The sequence below is a fragment of the Lactuca saligna genome, chromosome 6 (genome assembly GCF_052625555.1).
Source record: "Lactuca saligna cultivar CGN05327 chromosome 6, ASM5262555v1, whole genome shotgun sequence".
NCBI classification, from domain to species: Eukaryota; Viridiplantae; Streptophyta; class Magnoliopsida; order Asterales; family Asteraceae; genus Lactuca; species Lactuca saligna.
This window is the reverse complement of record NC_136422.1, coordinates 14209498-14230004: the sequence shown is the minus strand read 5'-3', so window position 1 is coordinate 14230004 and position 20507 is coordinate 14209498. Positions and strand designations below refer to the sequence as shown.

Genomic DNA, 20507 nt, shown 5'->3' with positions numbered 1-20507 from the left:
ATTTATGTAAACATCTTGGAAACTTTATTATATATGGTGGTGTGTACTTTCCTTTCTATGAACTGTTATGATACTGAATATGACGTCCTCCGCCCCCGAACGTTTCCGCCGTTCTGGTTTGGGGGTGTGACATTAAAGGAAGCGGATAAAGAGCTCAGAGAATATATAAATAAAAGTCGAAGAACATGCCTTGTCGGCAAAATGCAAGCAAGGATGCTTGACATTACGAAACATGTCCGACAAATTTAGATGTCACGTTTGTTGTCGGTTCAGAAAGTCTGTATTATCGGTGGCAACTCTCGATCCAACCCGTAACCCGAAACTGATTCGACCCGAAAATAGACGGATTTTGGTTGAGATTTTTGACTCGTCAATAGTCAACCAGTCAACCTACCAATCCGTTTATTTGATGGGTTGGGTTACCTATTTAGGTTTACAGGTCAGCCCGTCAACCCGTATATATATATATATATATATATATATATATATATATATATATATATATATATATATATATATATATATAGGCTTGAGTTATTCTATTCTAACTAATTATTGTGTAGATTCAGTAATGATTGTGGACCATTCATTTTAGTTATTAAAAAAAAAAATCATGTATCCATATTATTAAATTAAAAATAAATAGAATAATACCATTTATATGAAAGAAGGGTAAAATTATATATTTACATTATTTTTTAATTAGGAAACACAAATTTAAAAATGGAATTTTAGAATTTTTTTTATTATCTTAATTTTGAATTTTGATTTTTTTAATTAATTCGATTAGAATTCTATTAGAATTTTATTTTGTTATAATGGTGTTCTATGAGATTGTTTTGTCAGAATGTTATTGTATTAGAATATTATGGAAAATAATAAAATTCTTGAACCTGAATGTTATTCTACTAGAATATTATTGAATAATAACAAAATTATTGAACCTGCAAGTTGAATAATAACAACATTCTTGAAAACATATCATTCTCAAAAATAAAATTATTGATACATTTTAGACAACTTCTATTGATACATTCTTGAAAACATATCTAGAATAGAAGTTTTCCCTAAAAGTTGTCATAAAACTTCTATTCTAGACAACTAATTCTTTTTGTCTTCTTCGAGCATTTAACCCTCTTGATGTTGAATCAAATTCTACCAAAACAATAAACCCAAACACCCGTTCAACCATGAATTCCTATGAAAAAAATCAACTCCAAACATCAAATTTAATCCTCCTTTGAATGTTGTTAAACATCAACCAAACACCCACCTAAATCTATTGGTGAATCCCCATTGATTTACAATCAACACAAAAAAAGAAAGAATTTTCTTTCTTCTTAGCTTCAATCGAGAACAATAAAAGGAAAACCCATTGATCCCCCCCCCCCCCCCCAATTGTTACGGATAGCTGCTGCCACTTCATCCCTGTTGCTGCTACTTCGTCCCTTTTGATGCCACATGTTAGTACTGGAAGTACCTGAAACCATAAACATAAAACGGTAAGCACAAAGTTTGGTGAATGCCTCAAAATACCACATACCATATATAGAATGAAGTTTACTATGCATCATCCATAGTCTTATAGTTACTATCATGCCATGAGTCGTATCATGGTTTGTTTTCCATGTCGGGGCCAAAACTCGGGTCTTACAAACAAGTGTCAAAAGCCACCTCATGGTCTTTGATGTGTATAAAACTCACTTAGTTTTAATCCTACTTTAATTATCAAATAACACACAAAAGGCAGTGAACCTATCAATTGTGGCATAGCTAAATGAGCAGGGTATCGAACACAGGGAACGGCAAATTAAATTAAAAACTAATTCTATCTAAGTTGATTAAGCAAATAAGGGTTTTTTTTTCTCTAGTTTTACAAGACTAGAAACTTACTAACTAAAACTAATGCAAGACTAGAAAAGAACAAATTAACTAGATTCAATAATGGGAAAGAAACTTCTGTTTAGTTCAACTCGGCTAACTTTATGGTTGATTTTAAGGTAATAGTGCAATGGATTAATTCTTTCGTTGGTTACCGATTCAAGTGATTAAGTTTGTGTTCACTACCCTAATCCTTAGCAAATAAACTAATTCAAACAGTGGCCAATTGCTTAATTTAATTATATTTACTAGATTAATTATTCGGGTTAAGTTAGACTTGCAATAGCTAATTAATTCGTTATTCTTAATTAACCTCTTGTTCGATGGTCATCTTACAAGCTTGCACATGAGTTTACTCAATTTCCTTATTAATCCTAGTTTCATATTCATTAATCCTAGACATATGATATAGTGGTCACATATCATACGAGGTTGATAATCAATAGATGTTCATGCTAATCAATTATCTTCCTATTAACAGAAAATAAATTATCATTCATACACAAGGTTCTTTAGCAAGCTAAAATAACAATTAATCACCAACTTGGAATTAATCCTACCAATCAATCAAACCATATTGTCAACTTTGTATCCCCAAACAGAAGTCTAAAGAAATTAGTTCATAACTAAGGTAAATAACAGCAAACAAATAAGTTCAAGTTGCTTAATCATGTTGACAAAACAAAAGAATTAAGTAGAATGGTGAAATTACGCCTTAATTACTCCCAGGATTGGATTCTAGCTTCCTTGGTCGACTTCTAGGGTTCTTCTGGCTTCTTATTCGCAGCTAAGCACTTCTGAAACTTCCCAGAATTCTCTCTTCTCGCATTGTAGAGTTATCTTTATATATGCGTTCCAACTCGTCGAGTCATATGGTGACTCGTCGAGTCTCTCTCACAATAGTCGTAATCCGATAACTATCTTGACTTCCGAATGCTTATCTTTCTGAATCCGCGACCGGACTCGTCGAGTCAAGGGGCAACTCGACGAGTAGAAGCCTTTTATGGGTGTTTTCTTTCTTTTCTCCACTCTTGAGCTCCTAACCGCTTCTCTTGCTTCCTTTCGCTTCCGAGCTTCATCTTTGGATTGAAAAACATAATTTAACACTTTTAAATACCTTTTGTCCATAATATGCAACAATTTAGCTAATATATGAATAAATACTACACTTAATACACACTAAATATGCACAAATCAAAATACCCCACACTTGTCTTTTGCTTGCCCTCAAGCAAAACTGAATTTTAACACATTAGAATCACATTAATAACTCCAATCCAACCCAGCCATTATGCCAAGACCGCAACGCATGCATTTGTGTCTAAAATTCCTAAACCCCCCCCCCCCCATACTTCAAATACTCACAATCCTCATAAACATTCGCCCACTCACCCCGAACTATGCTCATTTTATGCAACCCTCCGAATCCATCCTCAGAAAACCTCTTTACCCTCAAGGTATTTTTAATTGAGCAACCCAAGCATACATAATCTAGAATTACAACTTTTCGATACCACTATGGAGCTCTTTGGAATTCTTCACTTGCTTGATAATTTGATCTTTAATTTTCTTTGAATTCACCACCTTGTTGTTTGATTTTTGGTATCTTCAACTTTTGGATTTCTTCTGAATTTTCGATCTTCATATTTCATACTTAACTTTGATGCTCCAAAAATTCTTCAAACTTTTTCTTGTAATTCTCTTTTCTTTTTCATATGTATACCTCACTTTTTTCACTCAAAACCTACATGCTTAAGCAGGGGCGCTCAATCTCAACCTTTATTGGCTAATGATAAAAATCTTCCTGGATACATTTCAGGTTTAGGCTGCTAAACATATTACATCCCTCAGGCTGAGCAAGGTCGTGTTTTTGTCTCATGATTTCACTGAAATAAGGAAGCCACAAATGCACTAGAATGTATATAGGCTCAACTAAACATTTGTGTTTTCACGCAATTATTAACACAATTCTAACATGGAATCCTAATTTTTTTTTTACCAAAATTTCCTAAATTAGTATCCTAAATAATCCTTTTGGTATGCAAATTTTTTAAAATTTGACTATTATGTAACCAACCCCCTACCCCACACTTATGTGATGCAATGCCCTCATTGCATATTATGCATAAAAACAGACAATGAAAGAGGGAATTGGAACAAACTCCCCTGGGATAGCAGTGGATGGGTTGATCACTCTCATTTAAGCTCCATCTTCAATAAACTTCATACATGGGAACATCCCATCCATGTCTCGTGTGGGTCGCTCTAATATGCGAAAATCGGTGTAAGATCTTCAAGAATGGATATGCAATTAGAAGGATGCAAGTGGTATAAGTATTAGCATCAAATCAGCAGTCGTTCGGCTCAAAAAATGACTGACTCGTCGAGTCTGATGATAGACTCGCCGAGTAGCAGCGCGCCTTCTAAAAATTTCTGGAAATACAAAGCGACTCGTCGAGTCAGCTTAGTGCACTCGACGAGTTGGCCACTGAATGAAAAATCTTGGTATGTGGCAACTGTTTTAGCATCTAACAACTTCGTTAACCCTTCCTCACATGCGGACTCAATCGCTCATACCCCTAAGACCGGACTTGACACTTTGATGTTAAAAACTCGCTTCCTTGACTCGCTCTCACACACAAAAACATCCATGCTTTACTTCTCTATACCATCCTAAGCAAGCAATCAAAATGCAATCCTGAAAATAACTAAAGCAAACAACTATTAAACATAATAATATCTCAAAGCATACACACCAAAAACAAAACAAAATAAAAATTGAAATTGTTTGAACACAAAAACACAAAAATCAATCCTCATCCTCCTCCTCATCATCGTTGGCTCCACTTCCCCCAGCTCCGCTTTGTCGTGCACCAATCCTCTCGTCCCAAGATGGAATGTACGGATAATTCCCACCATCAATATGTGGAATATTGAAGTGGTCAAAAAGTCGTATGTGGGATTGGTTGCTAAAATTTAGCCCCCTCGCCATTTGGTCTTGCATCCGCCTCATCTCTATATTGTACCAATCCATTGGTACGTCTTCAGTCTCTACCGGGATCACTGGCGGCTCATCCTCCACATCCCGTTCCCTTCGCGATCTCACCCTCCTTCCCGGTGCTTCGGGACCTACAACTGGGTCATCATTTGGGATGGCATAATGGCCACCACCATAGTCTTCAATGATTCGTGCTCTGCGGAAAAGAATGGGATTAAATGGGGGTGTCAGGATCAACGTCAGGAGGTTCCAGGCACCACGGTTCATCAACCCGAATGAATTAGCCAATCGAGTGACAAACATGCCTCCATTGATACGCGATGTTTTGCGATCTTTGACCGCACCCGCTGAGAGGTATGAAGCAATGCACCACGGGATGTTGCAAAAGACGCCGGGCGTGATAATGCTCCATAGGTAGAAAACATCAAGGTTGGAAACCTTGTCATCGTCCTTCCTTTGGTTGATGGTGGAGGAAATAAGGCGGTGAATGAGGCGGTGGGTCGGGGATCGGATGCTCCCTTCCTGCGCGGACTTCGGGATATAAACTTTATTCCCTATAGTATTCCACCAACCCGTGCTAGTAACACCATCGGGAAACACCATGTGAGTGGTTGCCAAAAAGGCCCGAAAGAGGTTCGTTGAAACCAAAGGTTGATCATAAATCCCTAGCCGGCAAGCAAGATCCACCACCGAGCATTGATGATACTCGCCCCCAAGACAAAAAGTGAAACTCGCCGGATGATATAAATCCACTCCACCGGTAAAAGATACCGTGGAGAAAAACTCCAAGCAAAGCTCCAAATATACCGGCTCTTGTATGCGGAAGACCCGGCTCCAACCATCACATATCATCGACTCGCCGTCATGTTGAAACTCCTTTAAAAGGTACGGAGCTAATTCTTCTTCATATCGAACATTGTGCAACCACTCCCAATCAATTATGTTCGGTACATAGACCTCCTTCTTTTTGATATCGAAAGCTTCTTCTTCCACTTCCGCATTGTTGAAGCGGATTCGATTTGTGGGAAATTCAACCATGGAAATTCCCCTTGGATACCATTTGAAGATTGTCCTCTTCTAAACATGATTCCTGCAAAACATATAAACCAGACCCAGAAAATACAGAATGTAAAAAAAACCGAACTGTTTCTGCAAATCGACTGGACTCGTCGAGTCCATGCCCGACTCGGCGAGTCGCGCGACCTGTACGAGTCGGTCGACGGGTCTCACAAAATTGAACCATGTAACCTTTAAATTCTTGCAAGGGTTTTGTTCAGGGACTTCCTACTAAGTAATAAGGCCTCAATAAATGTTCAAAACAACAATATTCATGACAAAATCGAAAACCTAGAATTTAGTCACTTTTTCAAAAACGGGTTTTTTCATGAAATTGCAAGTATAGATGACCTTATAATCACATTCTATCTAGAAATCAAGAAGAAAGTTGTTACCTTTTGAGTTTAAATCTTGAGAATTTGGAAGAAAGGTTGAAGAACACTTGAATGCTTGAGAGAGAGTTGTAGAGAGAGGCACCCGGCGAGTGTGGTGTGGAAACTGAATTTTTAGGGTTAAAACCCTATTAGATGTAAAAGTAATTTCGAAAATGTTTATTTTTTTCTGTAAATAAAATCGACTCGTCGAGTCAGGGTCAGACTCGGCGAGTCCAATCGCGCAGTCAAACTTTTTTTTTCTGAAATCATTATATACTCGTCGAGTCAGGGTCAGACTCGGCGAGTCTCTTGTAAAACATTACTCATTTTTAAAATTTTGCTATTTATTCAAAATCTTTTCACCCCCACTCTTAAGCTAGGCGCTCCCTTAAGCAGACAAGTCCGATGATTTGGAAGATTAAAATTGAAACACAAAACAAAAATAATAAAAACTAAAGAGTAAAAGAAAGCAAACTCTAACGACGGGTTGCCTCCCGCCAAGCGCTTCTTTTTGAGGAGTCATTAGCTAGACTCCTTCCCATTTACGTTTTGTCGTCTTCAAGCATCGGGAATGTACGCCTCACTTTTTGTGGTTTATACTTAGTCTTGTAGGCGTGAATCTTTTTCTTGTAAGCCCTTTTTAATTCGTCTCTTCTCTTTTTCGTTGTATCATCCTCAGCTGGTTGGGCCTCTCTTTTCCTCTTCTTCTTTTTCAACCCATGCTTTTTCACCAATTTTTGAACCTCCTTTTCTTTAAATTTGATAACTTCATATTTCATAGCGGTCCGTGCTCTAGGTTTAGTAGTGAATTGGTGATCAGCTTCCGCTCTGCTTCCATTTATGTCCTCATCCTCTTTTGTGCTCGACTCTTCTCCAAATGGCATCGTATCAAGGCATGCCACATCGGCGTGTTGGACCTCCATTCCTTTTACTTCTTCTTGCTTGACCTTTGGATTAGCTTTAAACATCACCGACTCATCACCCACTCTTAATGTCAAAGTAGACTCACATATGTCAATTAGGGCACCTGCGGTGTTTAAGAATGTTCTTCCCAAAACAATTGGTATTTCGGGGTCTTCTTTCATCTCCACCACCACGAAGTCTACTGGGAAAATAAACTTGTCCACCTTGATAAGGAGATTTTCACATATGCCTTGTGGGTGAATTATTGTTTTATTTGCCAAATGGATTCTCATATTTACCGGCTTTGGTGCTGGTAAATTCAGCTTCTTAAAGAATGAATAGGGCATCAAATTAATGCTTGCCCCTGAATCAGCCAATGCTTGTGTAGAAACTTCATTACCAAATTGGCACGGAATTACTATGTTACCCGGATCACCCTTCTTCTCAGGCAGCTCACTCATCAATATCTCCGCGACTTCAGCCAGATCTTTCCTAGCAGCAAACAGGCCTTTAAGCAAGTTAAAGTATTTAGGAGTTTGGAGCATTGTGTCCACAAATGGCATATTGACTTGTAAAGCTTTAACATGCTCCATGAAGGTTCTATAGGCTTGAACTTTTTCTGACGGCATGGCTCTGGATGGGTATGGCAAAGGAGGATTGTATGGCTTCAGAAAACTGGCATTTTCTTCATTCCCGACTGGACTCGTCGAGTCCGTTTTGGTGACTCGGCGAGTCGGATCAAGTTTTTCTTGTTCTGATTTTTCTTCCTTTTCTGCCTTCTCCTTGGAAACTCTTAGTGTTTCTTCCAATTCTTCTTCACCGCTGGAGGTTATTACGCTCACGTTCTCGTTTCTTGGATTGGGTTGGGTGTCGCTCGGAAGTTGGCCCGGTCTTCTTTCGTTTACTTGATGTGCAAGTTGGCCCAGCTGTTTCTCTATGTTGAGAATAGAAGCTTGCTGATTCCTCAACATGTTTCTGGTTTCTTGCATTGCCACATCATGATCATTATGTCTTTTCTCGGACGCGGTTATGAATTTTGTAAGTATTTCTTTTAAATTCGTCTTCTTGTCCGTCACCGGTTCTTCCTTTTGATAATATCCCCTCTCCCTCTGTTTATATTTCTCTTCCTTAGCTTTTCTGTACTCTTCGTATGGGAGCCATTCCTTCTTCGGTTTCCTCCAGTCTTCATCGTATCTATCGCCGCTGGAGTAGAATACTTGAGCCTTTTTATTTCCATTCTCGTCTCGATCACATTCCTTGGTAAGATGGGGACCGCCACAATTTTCACATCCAACTCTAATAGCATGGATCGTTTGATCCATTTTTGTCATTCTTCGGTCTAGGCTATCGAGTTTAGCTATCACCGCCGCCATACCATCGTTTACCGAATTTACTGCTCCGCGACTCACTTCATTCCTCGGGTTGTGATATTCTCTAGAGTGCCTGGAGAATTCTTCAATTAACTCCTTTATTTCCGGAGGTGGCTTTCGGGTGAGTGGGCCTTGTGAATCGAGTAGTTGCCTCGTGGTGACATTTACTCCATCATAAAAGATAGAGACCTCTTGTTGGCTATTGAGATCGTGGTGGGGGCAATTTCGAAGTAGGCTCTTGTATCTTTCCCAAGCTTCATAAAGGGATTCACCGGGTTGTTGCTCGAAGTTGGCAATGGCTTTCTTTAGCTTGGCTATCTTGGAAGGTGGGCAGAAGTGATCTATGAACTCTTCTTTCATTTTGGCCCATGTGGTAACTGATCCGGGAGGGAGTGACTTCAACCAATCCTTTGCAGCTCCTTTAAATGTGACAGGAAGCATGCGTAGTAGCTAGATCTCGCGGGGCACATTAGGTACATTGAAGTAATCCGCCACATCATTCACTTCATCTAAGTGTTTATAGGCGTCTTCATGATCTCTCCCGTGAAAGGGTATCTCCTTGAGTTGAGCGAGAATATAGCCCTTTAGTTCAAACGTAGCGGTAGCGGGGATTGCGGGTTGCACAAGTCCCGGGCCGGTGTCATCACGCATCCTTTTCTTCCACTCCCCCATGGGGATTTCGTCAATATTAGCCATAGCGGTGGCTAAGTCTTCTTCAAACTCGGATGTGTGCTCGCTTTCTTCTTCGGTCTCGTAATCGGTGTCTTTTGGGATTAGATCTTCGGTTGTCAACGACGCACTGGATGCTCCTGCTTTGCTGCTCCTTTTCTTGCTAAAAACGGATTTGAGGTTTTTGAGTGGTGAGTTCTTTGAAGAAGCGGTTTCTCCAACGGTTTTGCCCTTGTTTCTTCTTAATGTGGTTTCCGGATCTTCAAGAGGGGGAACTAGAGGCATAGCAGATCCTCGGGTCATGAACCAACTGCAGACTAAAACAAAACAAAACGCGTAAAAAAGAACAAAAATTAAATCTGATTCAGCGTCAGACTCGCCGAGTCGGGGCGAATGCACTCGGCGAGTTCAAGTTAAAATCAGCGATTAAATTATTATTATTATTATTATTTTTAACTAAAACTTAAACAAAAAATGAACAGAAATTAACTTTGTGTAAGATGAATCTTACACAAAGGATCGATTGAATTAGAATTTTAATGCTAATTTTAGAACCGTTCCCCGGCAGCGGCGCCAAAAACTTGATGTGTGTAAAACTCACTTAGTTTTAATCCTACTTTAATTATCAAATAACACACAAAAGGCAGTGAACCTATCAATTGTGGTATAGCTAAATGAGCAGAGTATCGAACACAGGGAACGGCAAATTAAATTAAAAACTAATTCTATCTAAGTTGATTAAGCAAATAAGGGTTTTTTTTTCTAGTTTTACAAGACTAGAAACTTACTAACTAAAACTAATGCAAGACTAGAAAAGAACAAATTAACTAGATTCAATAATGGGAAAGAAACTTCTGTTTAGTTCAACTCGGCTAACTTTATGGTTGATTTTAAGGTAATAGTGCAATGGATTAATTCTTTCGTTGGTTACCGATTCAAGTGATTAAGTTTGTGTTCACTACCCTAATCCTTAGCAAATAAACTAATTCAAACAGTGGCCAATTGCTTAATTTAATTATATTTACTAGATTAATTATTCGGGTTAAGTTAGACTTGCAATAGCTAATTAATTCGTTATTCTTAATTAACCTCTTGTTCGATGGTCATCTTACAAGCTTGCACATGAGTTTACTCAATTTCCTTATTAATCCTAGTTTCATATTCATTAATCCTAGACATATGATATAGTGGTCACATATCATACGAGGTTGATAATCAATAGATGTTCATGCTAATCAATTATCTTCCTATTAACAGAAAATAAATTATCATTCATACACAAGGTTCTTTAGCAAGCTAAAATAACAATTAATCACCAACTTGGAATTAATCCTACCAATCAATCAAACCATATTGTCAACTTTGTATCCCCAAACAGAAGTCTAAAGAAATTAGTTCATAACTAAGGTAAATAACAGCAAACAAATAAGTTCAAGTTGCTTAATCATGTTGACAAAACAAAAGAATTAAGTAGAATGGTGAAATTACGCCTTAATTACTCCCAGGATTGGATTCTAGCTTCCTTGGTCGACTTCTAGGGTTCTTCTGGCTTCTTATTCTCAGCTAAGCACTTCTGAAACTTCCCAAAATTCTCCCTTCTCGCATTGTAGAGTTATCTTTATATATGCGTTCCGACTCGTCGAGTCATATGGTGACTCGTCGAGTCTCTCTCACAATAGTCGTAATCCGATAACTATCTTGACTTCCGAATGCTTATCTTTCTGAATCCGTGACCGGACTCGTCGAGTCAAGGGGCAACTCGACGAGTAGAAGCCTTTTATGGGTGTTTTCTTTCTTTTCTCCACTCTTGAGCTCCTAACCGCTTCTCTTGCTTCCTTTCGCTTCCGAGCTTCATCTTTGGACTGAAAAACATAATTTAACACTTTTAAGTACCTTTTGTCCATAATATGCAACAATTTAGCTAATATATGAATAAATACTACACTTAATACACACTAAATATGCACATATCAGTCTTCCATGCAAGTATCACAAAGACAACTAGCATTCTACATATAACTGCCAAGGTCCAGACCTTGGTCTTTCATACAAATTGTTGGGAGCTATATCTTGGTCTTTCATACAGTTGTCATGGGCCACCACCTGGTCTTCTTATATAACATAATGCAGTGGGCCGACATTGGTTCCTTTGACCCATAGTACAGTGAGGAGACTCACTTGAATCACAACATTGTCTAAAACCCCACTTAAATCAACACCGACCACAACCAGCTCTCACCGCCAAAAGATGGGTGCTAAACACCTTCTAACAATCCACACATGGCAAACCCTAAGTCTACCTTCTAAAAATAGAAATTTAACCAAAAGTCAACCCATTCCAAAAGTCAACGATCAAAGTCAGTGGCCAATCATTGACTTTAGTCAATCGCCACATCGTGGCCCTCAAATAATCGAACAGGCGGGCAAGTCCTAGTCGCCACGTCGTGGTGACCTGTAGCCATGCCATGAGCGTTAGGTTTCCAACGGACTAATGGATTAAGCCGTTTTCTTCAATTCCAAGAGATTCAAAGCCCAGATCTGGTCCATACTATGGTATGAATGGATAATGTTTCCAATTTTATCCATTAAGACACCCAAAGAGATCAATTTCTCTAACCCTAGGTCCAAATAAGGCCAAATACCACAATGTCTTAACCATTAAGCCCTTATTCTAAAAAAAGTCCTTAACCCATCCACTCCAGAAGGGTTTTTAATACCAAATCTATCATACAGGTGGAAGATTTATAGACATGTATATCCAAAACATGTCTAGAATCCATTTTAGGTCATGATAAGCTAAAAATGCCAAAAAACTCATGCAATGATAAGAACTCCAACCAAAGTCTAGATCTACAACATATGTTGCTCATAGGACTTAGGAGAGTCATAAACTTTCCAATTTTATATGTTTCTTCCTTTCAAACTTTCTCAAACATGAAAAACAATGGACAATATCCTAGATCTAACCACTTTAAGCCACCAAGTTTGAGCATTTGACACTCATAAAGGTCCAGAAGCTATATGATATGCTAATCATGTTGGTTCCTTACAAGTTCCACCAATGGGGAACCTTCTTCTCTTTTTTCTGTTCTTCTCCAAGCCAACAATGCTCCAAAAAGGCCATAAATCACCAAGGGAATGAGAGCTAGGGTTTCTCTGAGGTATAATGAAACATAGGAATGACTTAGAGGGGTTTAAATACAAAGAAAATCCTAAAATAATCATGGGTTTGGGCAAGAACAACTGCCACATCGTGGCAACCCTTGTCCATGTCGTTGCAGTCCAAATAAACACGCGATCCTTCAAATCAGTGCTACGTCGTGAGCATCCTTGCACCACATCGTGGCACAGATTTTCCTTTAAAACTTCATCTTTAGTTCTTGATAAATATAAAGCTAAATCAGTCTGGGACACAAGTGTTACATTATTTGTTGTTTAATTGATTATGTTTTTTTGTTCGTTGGTCCTTATGTGTTACAATTTATAGTTTTATTACCTATTGCTAAGTTTATATTGTCTAGATGACCAATTTGACTATGTTTCTTGAATCATAATCAGTTTATGATCATTAAACTGTTACGACTAATGTTTGATTAGATATTAGGGTTAGTTGATAAAGTTATAAACATTAATGTGTAAGATTCTGTTAAATGCCATTTTGTGCTTTAAGTAATTTTCATGATCATTAAGATTAATTACTATATCAAGTCTTGCATAATACAAAACTAAATATTGTTTATTTAGATAGTTAATTACATGATCATTATGTTAATTTTCCTTATAGTTATTAGGATTAGGTGTAGACAACAAATTAAATTCATTGCACTTTTAAGAAATTAGTAATAATTAAGAGAGGTTTGAATCTAAATGAAATGTACTTTAAATATATTGTTTTTAATACAATCTTTACTTTTGTTTGTTTGGTTTTAATTTAGTTTAAAGAGAATTTTCTTTTTACTTTTCTACTTTTAGTTTAACTAGTATTTAAATATTCTAAATTAAATCATATATATCCCTTGAGTTCGACAACTCAATCTTATCATAACTATACTGTTATTTGATTGGGTATATTTATCTAGTTATTTGATTGGGTATATTTATCTAGTTATGTATCAGTCCTTAGTTCTGATTAAACCTTTATAAATTTAAGACTAATTATGAAATACACAACAAAAAACTTGGATAAACTTTTTAAAACTTTTATTTTTTAGTTTTAAATAAAAAAACTCCAAACTACGTTAAAATTTGAGTTTATAAGTGTGAGTTTTTGAAAGCTTTTTGAAGTTTTAGTTTTTGATTTTAAGTATTTGTATATATTTAAAAAACTTCCAGATGTTTTTGTTAAACATTTCTATAAGAAAAGATATAGTTAGTTTTAACAAAGATGGCATTTAGTAAAGAAAAAATGAAAGGGAAAAAAAGATAATGAATGAAAATTACATCTTCATGTTGTGAGATTCGAAAGAAATAAAAGAAAATTAAATATGTTATACAGGACTAGTCAATTCAAAATACATTTGGAGAAATAAAATAAGGACTATTGAATTACTAAAACAAAAGATTTATTATTAAAATCGTGTACGAAAAAAGTTTACAATTATTTGAATGTCATTATAGTTTGAAACAAAAAACTTATCCATAATTATTTTTGATATTATTAGTTTATCGACCTTTTGTTATTTTTTCTTTTTTTTCTGCTTTCTGTTATATATTTCTAGACATCGTTTTAATTATATAAAAATAAAAAGAAAAAGAAATTATTAACTTAACGAAAAACACATAATTGTGGAAAGAAGATTGTGGAGTGATGTATATGATATTTTTGCAAACGACGTCATTTTAGCTTTATGCGAGTTTTCTTATGTTAAATTTATGGTTATATATGAAAAAAGCATTATTTTTTGGTTTTCTTAAATGTTTAATATTTTGTGTATTTTTGTCTTTTTATTGTTCATAAATTGATAAGAGATAGGCTATATAGCATAAATCGGATGCATTCATATTTTATTTGCACAAATCGACAGAAAAAAAAATTAAACATTGTTCTATAAATCAAGATGAGAGTAAGAAAAGGATGACATGACAACCTAGATGAATCTGGATCGAAAGTGTAAGGATAGACATGTTAGAGTTAGATCTCTTAGAAATAAGGACGTAGTGGCTACATATCAAGGTTGATGGGTAACATTACCCCCTTCTATGTGTTGTATGTGTCATGTATTGTTATTTGTTAATAAATTATTTTTGGACTTTCCTATTGATTGTTTTTAGTGCTTCTATAGACTTACTCGTTTTTATTTTGCCTTATGTTTCACATCTCATCACAATATGCTCCAAAGTTTGATTCTATCATGTTTATCTAGTTTCTCATATCAATATCAATATGCTTCAAAGTTTGATTCTATATGGTGTGGTTAATATGGATTTACTATACGTTATTTTGTTTTGTTTTTTGTTCTGTTTTTTTTTTCTCTATAAATATCAGTTACATATGCCGGAGGTCTTCTTTATGATAATCTCCCTACTCCTAGTGAATGCATGATTGTCGACATTTATCTCTTTTTATCATATTTCAATAGGATTCTAATAGTTAATTGTTGTTTTTAACTCAATTAAAAAAAATATATAAATTTACTAAACTGGATCTTGTTTTATTTTGGATACATGTATAATTTATTATTATTATTATTTAAAAAAAAGACAATTTCAAAAATGTTCCCTATGGTTTCAAAAGTGGCACTTTCAAGACATCTTTCGAAAGTATTACATCGATGCTCCTTGTGGTTTCAAAATCAAGCATAATTAGTCCTTTTAACTAACTCTGTTGTGTTGAATGCTTATGAAATAACCTATCTACAACTCCTTTTTTTTAAACAACAAATATACTAAACTACACCTAAATTATTCCATCTATGTTTACCGCGGGACTTGAACCGTCAACCTCAATAGGTGAGGACAATACTAGATACCGTTGGGCTAAAATCCCTTTGATACCATTTCTTTATTAATTTTCTATTTTTTGATATTTATTGTTTCATATAATAAGCACCATATAAGAAGGACCAATAATGTATTTACTCTTACTCTCTCCATTCTCATCTCCCTTTACCCCTTCAATCGTCTTCCCCAAAAGCCACCATTACCCCTACCTCTCTCATCCATTTTTCCATTTCGTCGACGATTCCCATCATTATGCCCGTACCCACTTCTTCACTAATTATCTATCAAAAAAACCATAGAAGAATTAATTATAGTTCATCACTATAAAGGAGAGAAAAAAATAGGGTAGGGAAACATATTCAGATATGGTAATAAGCTATAGGTAACGCTATAAATTATAATCAAATTAATTTATTATATTGAAGTTAAAAAGAATGTTTTAAAACCGTTAAAACTAGAGACTTTCAAACTTCATATAAATATATGAGGATTTCCAATAGTACTTGAGGTTATCTATATTAACATTATTAGTCAGCCATGTTAAATAAACCTGCAAAATAATACAAAATAAAGTTAAATACGGTGGATTTGTATTTCAGTTTGAATTACAAACAACTGAGTCATATTGCATCCATACTTGAATTAAGCTGGACAGTTATATATAAGGTAGTAGAACTCGTTACTCGGTACCTGTCCGGCCGACTACCAAGTAGTGAGTACTCGGGAGTGCTTGGGAAGTACTCGGATTCAATAATTCATGTAGAAATATTTTTAGGGAAATTATATATGTCAAATCATAAGTTGATTGGAACATATAATAAAATTAGATACACGTGAATATACAACAACTGAAAAACACATAATGGTCTCACTTTGTGAATAATTACTGACATTTTAAGATATATATGTAGTAATAATCACATGTGTGAGTGTTAAATAATAAATCATCAAGTATATTATACATATTAATCACCGAATTGACCGAATTTACAACACTGCTCGGTTTAGTAAGGAGCCAATCGGGAAGTACTCGGGATTCTGTAACTCGCTTCGGTTCGGTAAAGGGTCGAGTAGCGAGTACTCAGAGGAGTAATCGGTCAGCTCGGCAAGTTTTACGACACTGGTTATATAATATATATATATATATATATATATATATATATATATATATATATATATATATATATATGTTTGTTTCTTTTTTACTTAATCCGGACAGAATGACTACTTTTGTGCAAAAAAAAAGTTAGAATGCAACTATGCAATATACTAACGCTTTACTTATTCACCCTTATTTTTTTTCTTCTCAACTACTCTCACGTTTAAAATTGATTAATTTTGTGCATAAAAGTTAGAATGCAGGGATAAAAATGGTCATTTAATCTCTCATTCAATCTAGAAAAATAACAGACATAACTTAATGAATGGGAAAAAAGAAACAGCCCCTTTAAGACATCAGAATCTGGTTGGCAATTGGGTTGATTCATAATCTTGTATAAGATCTAAGTTTCACCAACTTAAATTACCAAATTCTCCTTCATGAATTTCATCTGATCAACATAGAGAATTGTACGAAATGCACTTACCATGTCCTTGTATGAAGACACAATCTTATCTTGATGAAGAAACTACAAGGAAAGAGCAATGTTTTAGTAGGATCCAAAATAATCCAACACAAAAACTATATGATAATTTGACATATTGAAACTCCATTCTTTGAATTTACGATTATCAGCTTAAATCTCAAATTTCTCAGTCCTCATATGTTGTATTAGGTTATGATCATAAGCTAAGATGCTACAACACACCATAAAGAACACGACTTGAATCAGATGATTACCTGTGGTTTAATAGTTTCCAACAACACCCAATTCCAAATCCTTCATGTACCTATAGAAGAAATAACCGCAAATGTCAATGTCTATATTTCTTTCATCACATAACCATGACTGATGACGACACCCCAACAATGGAAAAGGTTTGGAGATTGGAACCATAATAACGTCTTATTCTGATGAGTTTCATAATCTTATGCTAATTGAGATTGCTAAGAAGGTGTTTGAGAAAATTAAATGACACCGAGAAAGATAAGCATTGACGAGTGAAGTGCATGGGGTGTGATCTTGCTGTTGAAGATGAAGACACCCACACATGTCTGAGAGAATTCAATTTGGACCATTGGTTTCTCATAGTTCTTTGTGCTGCTGGTCTTCATATTCATAGCCCGCTTACTGAAGATGGTGAAAATTTGGCTCCTGATGTTGATTCAGATAAAATAAGTGAAAAAACCCTTGATTCCATTTGAGAATTCGTTTTCTGGATTCATTAACTGGATTTCTGATACCAAGACATAGTGAAATACAAATAAAATATGTTCGGTGAAAATAAAATATATATATATATATATATATATATATATATATATATATATATATATATATATATATATATATATATATATATATATATATATATATATATATATCTTTTTCAGGACCATAGGTGTGAAAAAAAAAAAGTCCAGTCAACGTTCACAAAAAATCAATTTAATAATGAAGGAAAAGCTAGCTTTACTCGTTTATACCAAGAAATAAGACTATAATCGAACCAAACATGAAATTACTGTTTTTTTTCTCAAAAACATGTTTTTTGTCTAACTTTTTGCAGCTCAAAAGCTAAACAGAAGCTAAACTTATATATTAGAAATCATAAAAACAAAAGATAAACCAGAAATTAGAACTATAAACTGAAAGCTGAAAGCGATCCTTGAAATCAGAAGTTGAAAGCTAAACAGAAGCTAAACTTGAAGATCAGAACAAGAGGTGGAATCCAAAAGGGTACCTTAAAACCTTGGGATTTCTGCATGAAACAAAAAAATGGAAGCAGGCTGAGATTCGCTTAGCAGCTTCGATGGTTGCAGAATGCAGACTGCAGTCGATAATTGTCGACCTTGGCTACTGACTTGAGTTCTTGACGCCGGAGGTTGCTGACTTGCTGGTTTCAGTCGAACTTGATTTCTTGATGGCGATCGGCGATCAGGTAGGAGTTGCTGACTTGCTGTTGCAGGTGAGTGGTGCACTGAATTAAGTCTGTTGTCTAATGCGAAGAGGGGGAGAGACCAGAGACGAGAGCCGATGATACGTGTCTAAGAATGTATTCAAGACCACCACCATGTTTCTTTTATTTAGTCAAAGTCTCAAAGAGTAGTTCCATTTTGTTAATTCAATCATGTTTCCACTTTGCATATTATCAGGAGGAATTAGACCTGTCTTCACCTAGTCAATAGTCAATAAGAGAAGCTAGTGCTTCTCCACGTCTTTTACTGCATTGCATGAGTCTTTATATTGTAAGTTCTTGAAGGAATTAAAGCATAAAATTGTTTCAAGTCTTAGTTTCTTCTTTGTGTGTTCTTATTAGGAGACTCGCCACCTCAATTTTATTTTATTATTTATTTATTTTTAATGCACTAACAATTTTAAAATATTACATTCATACATGGTACAATCTAATAAATATGAATTGTTGTATGCGGAGAAAAAAATATTATATACCAATCATTTTCTATTTGCTTACGAATTACTTTCCTTTACAATGGTCATATTTCACATCCTTTTTCTCTCAAAGTCTTTTTTTTTTCTTTTGATTACAAAAACTTTTTTGCATTTGTGTGTCTAATTATCTGTAATTAGAATATAACAATCATATATCATCTATAATAATCGATAAAATTGTAAAATTAATCATTGTGATTTTGGTAAAAACTATTGTTAGGGTCTAAAAGTTCCCGACTTACATCGAATATCCAAGATCAAGAATTCTCCATGGTTTTGATCCTAAAATAAATAAATTTATGTCGTTTTGGTCTTGGAGAACCTCAAAGGATGACTTTGCCATTTTATTTTATTTTATCTATAGTTTTTTTTTTTAATATTTTTAATATTTTATTATTTGGAAAATAGAAAATCACATGCACACTCTGTCTCTCTCATACATACCTGCACACATACCTCCAACAAACCCGCAATTTCTTCTTCAATATCCTTGTACCTTACTAACTCCAAATCAAACACTTCCGTCGTCCACTCCTCTCAGACCACCGACTACACCTATCCTGGCAAATCCACCGCCCCACGTAACCAGTCCCACCATGCTCAACAACCGTCATATATTTCCCAGTCAAAAGTTCCAACCTCATTGTGGACATCCATTCATCGTTTCACACCTCCAATGAAACCCCTTCTTTTCAACAACCCACCACCCCATTATCTCATCCATGAACTAATCTCAAATAAATCCAGATCGATAATGTTGATTTCTCCATCTCCGGCGATACAAGACCTATCTTCGGCGAATTTGAGTCACCAACCCCTTTCCCTTCAATCGACTTGCATTCAGTTAACTCTTTCACATAGGTTTTAAAGGTTTCTTTTCTTAAATCCCCAATAAAAATGATTCCACCCTTTATAAGCAAGACCCAGGTAGAAAACTTTATCAGGTTCTAAGATGAATTCAAATGGCAACGATAGCCACTTGAAGACATTTGGAAACTTTTATTTTGGAGAAAATTGATAGCTTAACATTGATTCTGGAAAGATTTATTTGAGTTTCTTGGCATGCGTGTATACGTTTTTTAAATTCATAAAGTATGTGTGTATGATATATATGCTTTTGAGTTACTGGTCAATTATGTGTATTTTTATAAATTTTTAGTACGTATATGTATTTTTATTACAGAGAGAGGGGTTAGTGGTGGGGTGGGTGAGATTTTTTTTTTTATAATGAATGAAATACGAAAATAAATATAGAAATATATAAAAAAAAAAAAATAATAAGGGCAAAATAATGTGCTTTCAACTTATCACATACTAAATCTACGAAAAGTTTCTAATTTTAAAGTATCCATTCAAGTTAGAATTTTTTTGGGTCATAGTTGTTTTTGAATAACTATGACCAATTTTTCAGTTTTTTTTTATAACACTTGCATATGTGACTATGATTACATTTATGCTAAAATTGTATAACTGGTCCTTATGTTATATCACAACTCACAAGTTTGCTTCAAAAATATTTAGACTATCACCAGAGGTTTAAACATTTATGTTGTTGCAATTTGGGTCTAATTTGGTTTTAACTTTTCTATAATGACAATTTAAATCTTGATATATTTTTTTTATTATTACAGAAATTAAAAAAATACCAACCTCTCTCTCTCCACACAAACACATAAACCTCCAAAAAATTGTCTCTGATCTCTTTTAAATGGAATAAAAAGAAATAAGAGTCAAATTGCTTTGTGTTTCTTTTAAAATCGATCAG

At 35.1% G+C, this 20507-nt stretch overlaps 1 long non-coding RNA gene across 1 annotated transcript; it reads right to left on the bottom strand.

Moving 5' to 3' along the window:
* Positions 1 to 14992: 14992 nt before the first annotated feature.
* On the bottom strand, positions 14993 to 18504 carry LOC145001494 (uncharacterized). The gene is made up of 4 exons (XR_013661623.1): positions 18033 to 18504; positions 17032 to 17081; positions 16778 to 16819; positions 14993 to 15472 (listed from the first exon to the last, which is right to left on the bottom strand). It is a non-coding gene; the product is annotated as an uncharacterized LOC145001494 (long non-coding RNA).
* Positions 18505 to 20507: the final 2003 nt, after the last annotated feature.